The 14065-nt window shown below is 42.1% G+C and overlaps 1 protein-coding gene across 1 annotated transcript in view; it reads left to right on the top strand.

Moving 5' to 3' along the window:
• The first annotated feature begins 1107 nt into the window (after nucleotides 1-1107).
• NXNL2 (nucleoredoxin like 2) overlaps nucleotides 1108-14065 on the top strand; it is a 151438-nt gene continuing 138480 nt past the window's right edge. The window contains exon 1 of the mRNA XM_086963054.1: nucleotides 1108-1190. The gene's annotated coding sequence lies outside the window, so the exon portion shown is untranslated. The remainder of the gene's footprint in view (nucleotides 1191-14065) is intronic.

The following is a 14065-nucleotide window of genomic DNA, read 5'->3' as shown; positions in this document are numbered from 1 at the left end:
CCATTCAAGGTCGACCGCCCTAGCCCTTAGGCCAACTCCTCTCGGCTGAAACGTTCTGACATAATTTCTTTATAATCGATGACTGGAGACATCATGAGTCGCTGATTATAAAGAAATTATAGGCAGTTATTTATGCAAGGGTTGCAGAATCTCAGTATTATATAACACATACAGTGTCCCTGCAGTACATTATAAGGATATTACAATTCACTGAGGAGTTACATAACCATATAGAGGACCAAGGCATCACCTTTCCCACAAAACATTTAAAACCTTGGTGCGTAGCTCTTGCATATGATAAAGATAGCATGTTTGCAAACATGGAGAATAAAAGTAGAATCTCGTGCAAAATTCAACACATCACAAATTTACTAGATATATGCTGCAAAAAGATATTGGAAACAGTTCAATACAAGTCCATTTTTGTTTAAAAAAAGCTGCACCTGCATCTCAGAATGTAGAAATGCAGAACGTTTCTAACTTCTGTAATTATCTAAGGAGTACACAAAATAAACCTATTCTTTCTACTTGTCCCTGTAAGCTAGAAAACAGAGCAGAAGACTGAAAAGCAACATTTTGTTATGTCAGAACTTGTGTAATAAATAACTTATTACAGTTGATGCCTGACATCTGTTCTTTATAATCAGTGACTTGGTGCTCACAGGAGAAGACAGACTAGGTGTTAGAACTACAGGTGGGCATGTTTATAGGACAACCTAGAAAGGGTGATACTTATTGGAGAAGACACTACTAGTGACTCTCAGGTGAGTCTCAGTCTCTAGTGTTTAGATGCACATCGATGAAGCAGAAACTCATATGGGTAACAGGGGCGGGACCTTGATGGAGGACGTTAGGTGGTACGTAATGTAAACAGAGAAGGTAGTATAAACAGGGCCTTAAAGTAGAAGCTTGTTAAATAATTTGAACTATGTCAGACGTCTGGTATTTCTTTCACTTTCGAAGTGTAATGAGGGTGGATACGCAAGTTGGCCATAGGATGGCAGCAGCGGGCCTAAAAACCTTCAGTCAGTCACCGGGCCGAGAGAGAATCCGCGGTAATCCTAGGAGGCAGGCGGTGACGCGTTGTAATTCCTGCGGGCAGAGTTTACTGTTATGGGAGAGCTCCGGCAAAAAAAGTCGAGGAGAGTGAGAGGTGGCGTTCGGTTACTGACACAGCACAGGCAGCGACTGTAAGTACGAGATAGGGGCGCGAACGTAGGAGGAACACTGGGAAATAGAGAGCGGCAGGTCGTCAACTCTCAGCAACTCTGGTTAGAAACTAAGCAAAACACGTTTTAAGATTATAATTTCAGCTAATGCGAATGCGCTGCCTTTGGTTTACCCTCGAGGATTGAGAATTGCCCCGTGCCCCAAAAAAAAAAAACCAGAATTAACAATTGTGGTGCGACTGTGGTTGTTTTGTAGTGTACGGTGCAGTAGGGGAAAAAGCACAATGCCTTCCCGACTGACTGGTTGTTTACTAGGGTAGGATGGATTGAGTTTTTAAATGGCGTTTATAATGCGGCTACTCTGAAGACCGCTACAAAAGCTTATTATGAACGCGATATTTACTGCACAATGGCTTTCCCTTTAGATAGAAAGTGATCTGGTGTTTTAATTTAGGCTTGTATTTTCAAAGTGCTTGTTACCGCGTTTATCTTATTCCACCCTTTTCCTCATATCATAAAATGTACTTATTCGGTGGTACCGTCACGAGGTGAATTTGGGGAATTCCTCCACTCTGATGGGCATAATTCTAGGCTGCACCATCTTGGTGACAGCACATAGAAAGGTTATTTCTCACATTAGACCCTATTTGTGGTTTGTGGAAAGGTCTAAAGGTTAATAATCTTGCTAATATTTTCATCGTTGATAATGCTTTATAAAATGAGAATGTTTTCTACTATGAATGAAAAAAAGGTCTGTAAATTGTAGTTTTTCTTGCTGTTCACGTGTCAAAGTTTGGGGGTTTATCTGAGGCGAGAGTAAAGGCCTCATTACATTACATTGCTGGGCATGTATAAAGAGAGGCAGTGCCTATTTACCCAGCCTCCGGGTAAATAGGGAATTTTTTCAGTTATTTGCTTGGTCACTGGTTAAATAGTAGAAATATTTACTATTTGTCAAGCAGCCTTGAAAATAGCAATGCAACTTCACCATTTACCCGGCCGCTGGCTAAATAATAGAGATTCTATAGTGTTTGGCTGACGGCCGTGCAAATAGCAGAACAACTTTACTATTTAATCAGTTACTGGCTAAACAGTTGAAATTCTGAATTGTTCAGCTGGCGGACGTATAAGTAGAAGAAAAATATCAATAGTTACCCGGCCACTGGTTAAATGATTCTGAATTGTCTGGCTGATGGCCCTACAAAGAGCAGGAAAACTTAAATATTTACCTGACTCCTGACTAAATAGTAGAGATTTTCTGCTGACTGGCTGGCAGCCATGCAAATAGCAGAAAAACGTCACTATTTACTGGCCCCTGACTAAACAGAGTTTCTGCATTGTGCGACTGGCAGGCGCACAAATAGCAGAAAAACTTCACTATTTACCCAGCTACTGGTTAATAATAGAGATTTGGTACTGTTCATCAGGCTGCTGTACAAATAAGAGGAATACTTAAATATTTAACTGGCTGTTGGCTGAATAGTACAGATTTTGCGCTTTTCAGAAGGCAGGCATGCACATAGCTTGTTGTCTAAATACTAAACATTCTGCACTGTTTGACCGGAAGTTTTTGGAATCCTTCCCCCATACCCACCTGTCCCCCGAGCCCCCCCCCCCCCCCCCCCCCGGCCTGGAGGCTGCCAAAATCCTATCCTAAGCGCTCCCTTCCCCTTTGCAAATTAATTACCACCAAAACTCAGGTGTTAGCTGATCAGTAGTTTGTGACAGCAATTGTAGTTAGTCACACACTATAAATAAATTCCTTTCTGAATTGGAAAGGGTTGGAGAAAATCCCTGCATTAACCCTTCTATTTAAATTTCAGAAACAATTGCAAAAGTACTTTTGTTAGTCTAAAGAAATTGCAAAATCATAAAAAGGGTATTCTAAGTACTTTTGTGGTCACAAACCTTGTGATTTTGTAAAATGAGGCTCTTAGTACTTAAAAACGGGTTCAGATGCGGGCACTAACTTCCACATCTAAAAGTCCCAAATATTTGAATGATTTTAAATTATTTTGACAGACATGGCACAGAATGCCACTCCATTACACAATGGGCCACATCATAACTGCGTAGTAGGCCCTTCATGGATTTGTCTTGTGCGCCACAAAAGCTCCAACTTCTTAAAATGTACCTGCAGATGTAACTAATGATAACGCTAATTGAACATTGGCAAGACTAGTTAAAGCTGTTTACTCTTCTAAAGCTATATATTCGCTCTTACTTACACAGCCATGGCAATCCAATGGCCTGATATAGAATTTCGAAGATGCTCCATGTTATTAACACATCTTTCTTTCTGCAGGAAATCAGTACATTCTGGAATTTTAATCCTGGTTCAATTAAACAAATCAGACTAAAATACCTAACAACAATGATTTGTATGGAAATGTTGTACCCCATTAACATAGAAGCATCTGATATTTAGGATGATTTTATACAAATAGAAACACTTGCATTGGGCTCCTTATGAAGTGACCAACACGGTGTAATTGAGCGGCTTCATTCCAGTTTCATGACAGAAGTAATAAAAACTATGAATCAGATTTAAAGTTTTAGGGACAGAGTTAACTCCTTCAGGAGGGGGAGGACAATACCCACGACATCCTGAGGGACATCCACTCACCAAATTTGCAGGCACATGCATCAAGCGATTTGGGAATCGCAAACGGTGCGAATCGCAAAATTCGGCCGTTTGCAATTCCCAAATCACTATTTGGGATGCATCAACTTAAAATTGAATAAATCGCTATTTTAGCGATTTTTTTCAAGTGCGATTACTTTTAAGGAATCGCAAATTTGCGATTCCTCAAAAGCAATGCATGAAACTAAAAAAAATTGCGAATTCCCAATTAGAGAGAAAAAATTACCATGAGGTTGGACCTCATGGTAATTTTGCGAAATGTTAGAAAAATACAATTTTTTGCATTTTTTTAACTTTCATGTTGTGCACACACATGCCCTTAGGGCATGTGTGTACACAACATATGTGCATTGTTTGATTTCAGGGGTGCAACAGGGTGTCCTTTGGACACCCCTGCACCCTTGAAATCGCAATCTCAATTTGCGATTAGCTAATTGCGAATCACAAATTGAGATTGTCTTCCCATTTATTCCTATGGGCCTCTAGGCCCATAGGAATGAATGGGAAGGGAATCCTTAATTGCGATTCGCAAAATGCTAATCGCAATTAAGGAATTCTAAGAAATCGCAATTTATTTAGCGATTTCTTGATGCATAGGCGTTTGCAATTCCTTAATTGCGATTCCTTAAAAATCGCAATTAAGGAATCGCAAATGCCGAGTTTGATGCATGTACCTGTTGGAGTTTTCTGCTGGCCCAGTGAACATCTCTTGACATTGGCAGGAACTGCTATCATGTTTGTTCCTGTCTATGGACAAAACAGTTGAAGGTCAGTAAAGTCAAACATGATGGCTGGCTAGCAAACTTTTAAAGAAATTTGTGTGGTTTTTTATGTTCAAAAACAAACTTATGCTTTGGGAGTTTGTTTTAGACACATAAAAAATCCTACATGCTTGGAGATTTCTCCCAGGGCGATGGTGTCATTATTTATTTCCCTGTCCCTTACAGCCAGGTTTTACTCTAAATAGGGTAGGTGGTACAAAGTCCCTTCTTTGACAGCCGACCCGTACATTGTTGTGCCATCAGAGGAAGTATTCTGTTGAGAAGCCACACACAAAAGAATGGGACTATAATTAATTGAAGTGAATGTAATTGAAAGAGGAATGCATTTTCCAGTAAATCAGAGAAAGACATATAAACATTGAAGACAGAGAAGAAAATAGCTCACAGGGAGTTTTATTCATTGACTTTATTATAAATCTTGTAAGAAATAAGACACTTAATAAACAGAGATATTTTGTTACCTCCGTTCTTGTGACCTACTGATTGATCATGTCACAGTTCCACTTTATTATTCATTTCCAGAGAGAGCATGACAATGCACTGATTTGGGGTGCTTCTCTTTCAAATATATTATTCTGACTGTTGCTCAGTCAGATAGAGCTTGTGTGCTAGGTGAAGGCTCTCACAACAGCAGCAGTAGTGCTGGCTCCAAGCAGAAGTATACAAAGCAAAGACACAATGAAGCATGAGATCTCAGCACCTGGCTGTCAGCAGCCTTTCTGACTAGTCATAATTAGGCACATATAAAAGGGCAGCCGTGCTTAGAAACTTTTGCAGCTTTAACAAGGGGACACCTATGACCTATTTCTTACTTCTACCATATACCCTATGTAGCCATTAAGGAAGAACTAAGCATCCGTCCTTTGCTAAAAAGGACCTCACAGAATTTTTTTGACTAGCCTTTTCTCCATTCTCTCTCATTTCAGTTCTGGGTCTTCACTTTCTACCCACAAGGATACAGTCAATATGCGCCCATTTTGTAGGGAAGCTGTATTTACTCTCATGTCATACAAAATGCAAACCATTGGTCAATGCACTAAGACTTTCACAATACAAGGAGTCTTACTACTACACATGTAGGGGCAGATACAGTGACGATTCGCAGAGGGAGTGCTGTATGGCGGTGGGGTGGAGAGGGGCAGGGTGGGGGGATAGTGGACTCAGAAATACGACAAAAAGGAGTAAAGTAAGTAAATAAATAAATACAATTATTTACCTTGCGCGCGCTGCATCGCCAACTCAGCGCATTGGATGTTGAGCTAAGTCTTAAACCTGATTCTCCTGTTCCAAAGTCGCACCCGAGTTGATAAGGGCCAGACCACCCTCCTCATCCTGTTAGACCTTACGGCTGCGTTTGATACCCTTTCTCCCTCGGTTTTAACATCTCGCCTGAGGGAGATTGGGGTGGAGGGGTCCGCTCTTAGTTTGCTGACCTCCTATCTTGACCAGAGGGAACAGAGAGTGAAGCTGGGGGAGTTTCTATCTCCATCCCTGTCTGTGCATTGTGGGGTCCCTCAGGGGTCGGACGGGTCGGCATTAAGTCCGACCCTTTATAACATCTATGTGACCCCACTTGCCAGACTGATAAGATCTTTTGGGATGGAGGTAGTCTCCTACGCCGACGATACCCAGATCATGGTCTCCCTCTCCCAGCCTGTCAGTTCGGCTTCCTCCAATTTTAGATTCTGTATGGAGGCAGTCACTCAATGGATGATTTACAATTCATTGAAACTAAATGGTGAGAAGACGGAGAGCTTGGTGTTTGGAGGAAAGGAGGACATCTGGTCGGCAAATTGGTGGCCTGCTTCATTGGGAGTCTGCCCGGTACCTGCTGCTCTAGCTAAAAATCTAGGAGTCCTGATCGACCCTACCCTCAGTATGTGTCAGCAGGTGAATAGAACAGTCTCCACCTGCTGGGGCATAATCCACGTCTTGAGGAAGATTAAACACTATCTTTCCCAGCAGGCGAGAAAGCAAGTCGTGGTGGCACTCATAGGCTCCTGACTTGATTACTGTAATGCGCTGTATGCAGGAAACAACAAGGGTTTGCTGCAGCGACTACAAATGGTCCAGAACGCGGCGGCCAAGTTTGTGTTAGGTTTACCCAAACATGCGTCAGCCACTTCCGCAAGGAAATCTCTACACTGGCTCCCAATTGAGGACAGGATTTCCTTTAAAATTATGTGCCTGACCTATGGCGCCTTAGCTAGAAATAGGTCAGCCGGGATTGGAGCTCTCCTGGCTCCTTACAGCCCTTCTAGAAATTTGCGTTCCACAAACAAGTCTCTGCTATCAGTACCCCGCATTCGCAGAGCTAAATGGGGTGGCAGAGCTTTTTCTACCGTAGCACCAAAAATGTGGAATGCTCTACCTGTGGAAACTAAGTCCCTTCCCACTATGCAGTCCTTTAGAAAGGCCCTGAAGACTCGGCTATTCGCGAAAGCCTACCTGTAGTTCTGTTTTGCCTTCTTTGTGAATTATTTTGATAGGCGCCTTGATGCCTTTGGGTTTTAGTTGCGCATTACAAGTTTTCTTTCATTTCATTTCATTTCAGCAACTCTGGCTGTTACAGCACACCCTCTTGTAAAGTTTGTTACTGTTGACCTCTGTCTTTGAACTCAGGACAACTGAGACCATTGAAAAACAAAATGTAAATGTCTCTTTATTGCATATTCCCCTTTTGAACTCCTGCAAGGTTATTTTGGGGTACTCCAGTACCTCCTGCACCCCTACATCTAGTGCCCCTGCTTCAGAGTACTTACAACTGAGGTGGCTCCTGAAAACTAGAGATTCCATCTCTACTAGACAAAACTAAACGCTTAATTACAGGTTCTAGGTTACACAAACAAATTCAAATTTGAAGAAAATAGTAGCAGTTTTTCATGAATATTAAAGAATCTCTCATTCTTAAATAGCTTTGATAAAATGGCTTGCTACAAGTGTAGCGTCCACTAGGCCGAACTTATTCAATAGACATTGTTTCAGCTATACATTTCTTTAACCTCTCGCTACCTGATACACTTACTTGGTCCTCTGAAGGATCTTGTTTGGTGCTGGAAGGGACTGGAATATTCGGAGGATGGGCAATAATCCAGTGAGGATCAGGAACAGGATAACTGTTATAATTAGTTAAGAGTTCTTTTCAAGTCAGGAATTTTCTTTATCAATTTATGAGTAATTCATAAACCATAGATTTTCCTACAAGGAAATGATGAGACAGAATCAGCAGATTTCAGTTCCATTTCAAAGTTTAGTTATTCATTTATAGCTAAGCAAGATTAGCATTAAAATTAGATAGCATGCAGCCCTAATATCAAATTAATAAAGCATATAATGAAATAATACCAAGCCTCTGAGATTCAGGGAAATTAGAAAGAATATTCAGGGAAATATCTTCCTCAGCACAGGCAGATTTGGACTCAATACAACTTATTAGTCGATAGGAAATAGGAAATCAGATGAGCCTTATGCAGACCCTTTGGAAACTTCAGCAAAGTTCCACGTAACCAGTTCCAGTTAATCAAGACTGCAACAGCAAAGTCACAGCAGTGTGACGTAAACCCTTCAACTGAAAAGCTTCAATTCTGCACTAGGACAGCAGTCGGCAGCCAATCACAGTTATGTCATAAGTAGCTTCTGTCCTCGGATGTCCAAAATCAAGCTGTCTGCCATCCAAAAATGCGCAGAGTTCTTCCAAAATGTAAGAAATTATACTGAATAAGTTTCCCCCTGGCATCACCAAAAATTTCAGAGTGCTTAGTTCTATTGGATAGTCCATATGAGATGAGCGTGATGTGGCAGGAAAGAAGATGCAATCCGGAAAAATTAAGTAAATCGATTACAAAACTTCCTTAAGTCATGTAGGCATAGTATAGTCAAACAATGGGATATATCAGAAAGAGAATGTGTAAATTATTTAGTATGTTTTCCCAAGCAGCTATACTAGAATGTTGCAATATTTGTTATAATCAAACGTTCTGTCCAAAGTATTTAAAAAAGCAGCTATTGGTTAAAATACAAATTGTAAGTTAGCTGAATATTCCCATACTCATCGAAATATTCAGTCCATGACTTCATTAGGAAAGGAAGAGTAGAAATTTGGCCTACGGAAAATATGGCAAATACATGACAAAATTGTGTTGAATTGTGATTCACACATCAATAGGGAGACTCACATAGTAATTTAAAAGAAAACACATTAATACATGTTTTCAATCTAATCATAATTCATGTAAGTATAAGGTACTCATAACATTTTGTAAGTGTCAACGTTACACATATTTGAAAATACATTTTAATCTCCTCATGCGAGTGTTATTCAAAAATGACATATAAAAAATGTACGTTAGAATAACTTTTCATGAAAACAGCTTTAAGCAAACTGTGTAGCACCCACTTTCCATTTGTCATATTTGGGGCACACGTTATAACATGAAATATTGATTTCATACTTTCCAGATGAAAATCTATCTGCTACACACTTAATATTACATTCATAAATATGAGGATCAAAAGCATTAATAATACTTGTTTAATAACCACATCTATTGAAATTAAGCACATAATAGATCTAAAACTATCCACCCATCTGCATGCTATTAGGATGCAGTGCCTGAATCAAACTTGTATATCATTTAAAAAAATGTGGAACTTAACACACATTGTCACCTTTAGTATAAATGTTGTCACAATCATTTCTTTTGTCTTAAAATTTGCTAGATCAAATCTCTGCTCTAGCACAAGGATTATTTTTCTGGGAAAATTAAACTTTTGCTTACTGTGACAGGAACTTGCTCTGTTAAATCCTGCCATGATAGCATGTTTCCTTTTTAGGTAAATGCCCACTGGGCCAATTCTCTTAATGTAATGCTATCCTCCAAATGTCATTAAACGCACATATTTAAGCAGTGTGTGGCTAAAACTAAGAGGCATCTTAATTCGGTTCTTAGTAATGGTGGCCAATCTGCTTGAGTCACATTAAAACCATTCAAACAAATGGGCTCAAGTTTTCTTTAAATCATTTCAACCATTAGGATTTCATGTTTGAAATGTTTTGAAGTATACAATTTGTTTTTGTTACCTCGTCAAACATTTACCTTTTTATAAGTTTTTGGATACGTTAATCGCAGTGTCAACAAGTGTTTACTTGCCACTGCAATAATGCAACTCAAAATAAATGAAAGATGGAAGTAAAGCAAAGGAGAATTAAAAACCCAGTCAAGTCATCAGTCAAGGTTCATTCCACAAATAGAAAGGTAAGGTGTTCCTCACCTTCACCAAATTCATAGAAACACATTTGTTTCCCCTATGAACAGTTTTCCTGGAGGAGACCTGAAACGGGAAAAGTAAGCAGACCTCCGGGGTCTGCATGGCAAATTCCAGGAGAACTTAGATGCCAGGATGACTATGAACAATATTTCCGGCTTTAAACTAAGATCTTTTTTCATCAGAAGCCAGTGTAGGAAGTTCAGTGCCTGGCTAATATGTCTGTATTTCCTCAGACCAAATAGCAGTTTTACAGCTGCATTTCAAATCACATGAAAGCTGCAAATTACTTTTCCTTCCCCCATCAGATAAATATTGTTTCTGTAGTTTTATGCATAGGCGTCCCCCAGTTGAGACAACTGCATTTGCTACATGTATGTCGACGACAGGGAGCTGGCAGGCATGATGCGTGATGCAGATGAGGGGACACAGGCTACCCATGTCTTCACCTACCTGGCAGTCTGGAATTAGTGGAGGGGCTAGTGGGCTCAATCATGTGGTTTGAGGCCGTGCTTAATTTAAGCCAGTGTTTTCTGTGAATCAGCACCGGCACTTAATTTTCAACACAAGAACGTATGACAGTGTGCCATATGATGGTGTTGTTTGTCTAGTTTATAGATGAGCACAGCAACAGTTGTATAGTAATTCAATGAACATTAAAGATGCCACTAAAGCCATTTTTGTAGCATTGGGGGCCTGAAATAGTCTGAATTGTCACACTTGTAAGCTTGTGATTGTTAGTCGTTCAGTTGATACTATCATTTGCAGTGATGGCATGGCCAGTGGTTCGACAAACTGCAAAATGTTTGCCCCCTCTGAGCTCAGGGGCCGTAAAGGAAGTTCTTGGCGTTGCAGGGAGCAAGCTAGACCCCTGACTACCTCCAAATGACATTCATGAGCATTTCCCTGTTCAACTCTCTAGTTTCACATCCCCTGTAAGGATCATGGTTATTCAAGTGAGATAATTCTCAGGCTAGACCCCACTAGTGAGTTCCAGTCTTAGAACTTCTACAATGTCTTTTTGGAAAGTCAAAGTGTCCCAGCGCAGCCAGAGGCCTGGCCCTCCAATACTCAGTCTTACATGCTCCAACTGGAGTGGTAGTTCAGAGAGCCCGGGTCCTCGTCAGCAGCCCATCGATGAGCAGGAGGCTGGACGCTGCAGTCGAGTCTGTACATGTCCACTGCTCTTCCAGTAAGTCTGCCTGAATCTGATGACATGTTTTTGGTACTCTGGGTTTCGGGTGGTGGAATGAATACTCTTCCTCCATGGTCACAACCTGCATACTGCTCAGAGGGAGATGGTCCTTTCTTCTTGCCATGGCCTCTACCTGAAATATGGTGGTCGTGCACAGTGACACACCAGGTAACAGCTCCTTCAGGTTGCTCAGGGTGACGTCTGTCTTCTCTGTATAATGATGCACCAGGGCAATGGCCCTTAATCTTCTCTGCGGTTTCCACCTGTCATGCAAGGGTTGCATACAGCACACTCAAGGCTGCATCGCTCTTCAAGTTACAATAGTGCTCCGGGTGGTGGCCCTATATTTCTTACAGTGCTGCACCAGGGCAGTGGTCATTAAGATTCACCACTACCCCCACCTTACATATGGGAGTCGTGAACCATGCAATAAAGGCAATATCCCACTTCCAGTCATAACACAGCACAGGGCGATGACCCTATCTGTCTTGCTGTGCTGCACCAGGGTGACAGCTCATAAGATTCATTGCGGCCCACATCTAGCATAAGAGTGGTCACAAAAATGCACACATGCGGATAGGCCAATCAGTGCAGTTGTCCTGGCGTACCAGAATCTCACCCTAAGATCCCAGGATCCACTAGGTAGGATCCTCTCTGGACTTGGCTCCCCCCAGGTCATCCCTGTCTCCTCACAGGGACCTGGTGTCTCAGGTCAGGTATAAGCTGGTGCTCCAGGTCCAAGGCGAGTGGTCTTGGGCCTTCTGTGTGATGTGCCCTAACCCAACAGGGATACTTGCAGACCCACAGCCCCCCCATCTCCTGGCTACAACAGGCAGAATTCATGTAGAACGTCTCTGTGCTAATGTACAGTATTAGTTTGGAACTCTTGGGCAGCTTAAGCACTCCCTTTTGTAATCTATTTTCAGGCATAAATGCAATTTAGTGTCTGAGTCATTGAAGTTCAGGTCAATGGGTGTTGCCTACTTTGAAGGGCCCACTTCTCTATCAGATGTCTTTCTCCAGAGAGTAGTCTGTCACAGCAGGAAAGTCTCCAAACTCGATAACCTAAAAAACAGGCCATGGGATGTCAGCCTCGCTGATGTATATTTATCAAAAGGTTGCACAGGCCCCCAGCCCTACTCCTTATGATTCCAGTATCAACATCATTTCCTTGCTGAGATATGTCCAGGCCCTTTTTACCAGTGACCTCTTTCAGAATCAAAGAGCCCTTTTGGCTCCTCCTTCACATGCTTCTCCAACAGGCCCTGGGTCTCCCAAAATGGAGCCCAGAGGCTTCTATACCTTTGTGGCCTTCACAAGCACATATAATTTCCTACACATACACGTAACACATGTGTGCAGGCTTACATGTATTGCACCTTTTCACAGGCACACATACATTCCAGCGTGCTCAAGCAGACACGTGCTAACTTTCATGTATTGCACCACTCACGAAGACCCATGCATACCTGTGCATGACCACAACCACAGGCGTACTGTCTGACGTTACTTCCATTCTAATGTAGGCCAAGAGTGAGTTAAGCACACATCAGCAGAATTTTACATAAGTAAGCCAGTAGGCCCCACTCCAGTGACGCAGGTAAAAAGGCCTATTCATTATACTCATCGTTATTAGTTAAGACACAGTATACTGCCACCATTGCACTTGTTCTGCTGTTTCCCAGTGAAGACAGTGCCCTTCCCCCACACAGGCTAACTCTTTGGGTAGCCCTCGGGGTCTAAGCAAGACCACAATCAGTGAAACCGGCTTAGGTCATTGCACACATGCATGATCCATGTTAGCCCATGATCAAAAATCTGCACCAGGGATCCGGGTATCCCCACAGCAGGGCCACTCTGGGCAGGGGTACATGCCCATTACCATACAGAGGCCTTTTCAGTCCCAACAATGTATCTAAATACATACCACCTACAGGCAGTCCCAGTAGGTAGTTTTAGTTAGGACCTAGTTTCCAAAGGAAACGCGTTTTCTGTTTTGATAATAACTTTGGTGCATTTTGACAAATCTAAACATTTTAAAACTAGGTTGCCACTCATTTCAGCTGTTGTTTGGAAAGTTTTGGGGTGACTCATCAAGTTGGGCCGAGAAAAAGGGGGGTCCCAAAATTTGTTTTCCCTAAGCAATTTCCCATAGGGAAGTTAGACACAACTACAGTCCAAAACAGCTGAATGGAATTACACCAAATTTAGCAGAAATGTAGATATTGGTCCAGAAAGAGTGCTCTTTGTAATTTGGTGTAAATCTGTTCAGTAGTTTTGGAGTTATTAAAGAAAAAACTATTTACGTATAACTAGAAAAACAGATCCACCATGGTGGATCAGCAGATCCATAAACTATCTGTAATGCCATGATTGGCTGCTGCCACCACTTCAACCAGGAAGTGGTGGCAGCCATCGTGGGACTTGACTCTGAGTCCCCAAACAAAAGGCAAACAAACTCACAAGGAGGCACGGTAAGAATACCCCGAACCCCTAGGCCTGGTGGTGGGTTCCCTGTGGGACAAACATGTTTTTATTTAAATTTGCCATAAATTTGCGAAGGATCTGTGGCAAAAAAAGCACTGTCACCTGAACTTGTTCTAGTTACAAACCCAGGGTAGGCCAGTCCCGGAGGGGGAAATAGATACATTTAGGGGCATGGGGTGGGGGGCTTGGCCCCCTCCCCGGGCCAGATTTGGCCAGAGGACCCTATCTCCTGGGGCCCAACCAGATAAGCCACACCCCCCTCCTTGAGCCATTAATGATCCTGGGAACCCCATCTCCCAGGTCTTGTTCAGGCTATGTCCCGGGAAGCCCACCTCTGGGGCATAGCTGCTTCCCTGCCTGCACTGGTGAGAGCAGGTAAACCTGTGTTTGCTCTCACTTGGCGGAAGCAATTTCAAAACACCAACAGCCTGATTCATCAATCTCCCGTTTTGCGAGGCCCTAATAGCGAATTATAGCGATTCTCTATTAAGAACTCGCAAAACGGGATTCATGTAGGATTAGC

The sequence above is a fragment of the Lissotriton vulgaris genome, chromosome 3_1 (genome assembly GCF_964263255.1).
Source record: "Lissotriton vulgaris chromosome 3_1, aLisVul1.2, whole genome shotgun sequence".
In the NCBI taxonomy this organism is placed as follows: Eukaryota; Metazoa; Chordata; class Amphibia; order Caudata; family Salamandridae; genus Lissotriton; species Lissotriton vulgaris.
This window is presented reverse-complemented; position numbering and strand designations above follow the sequence as displayed.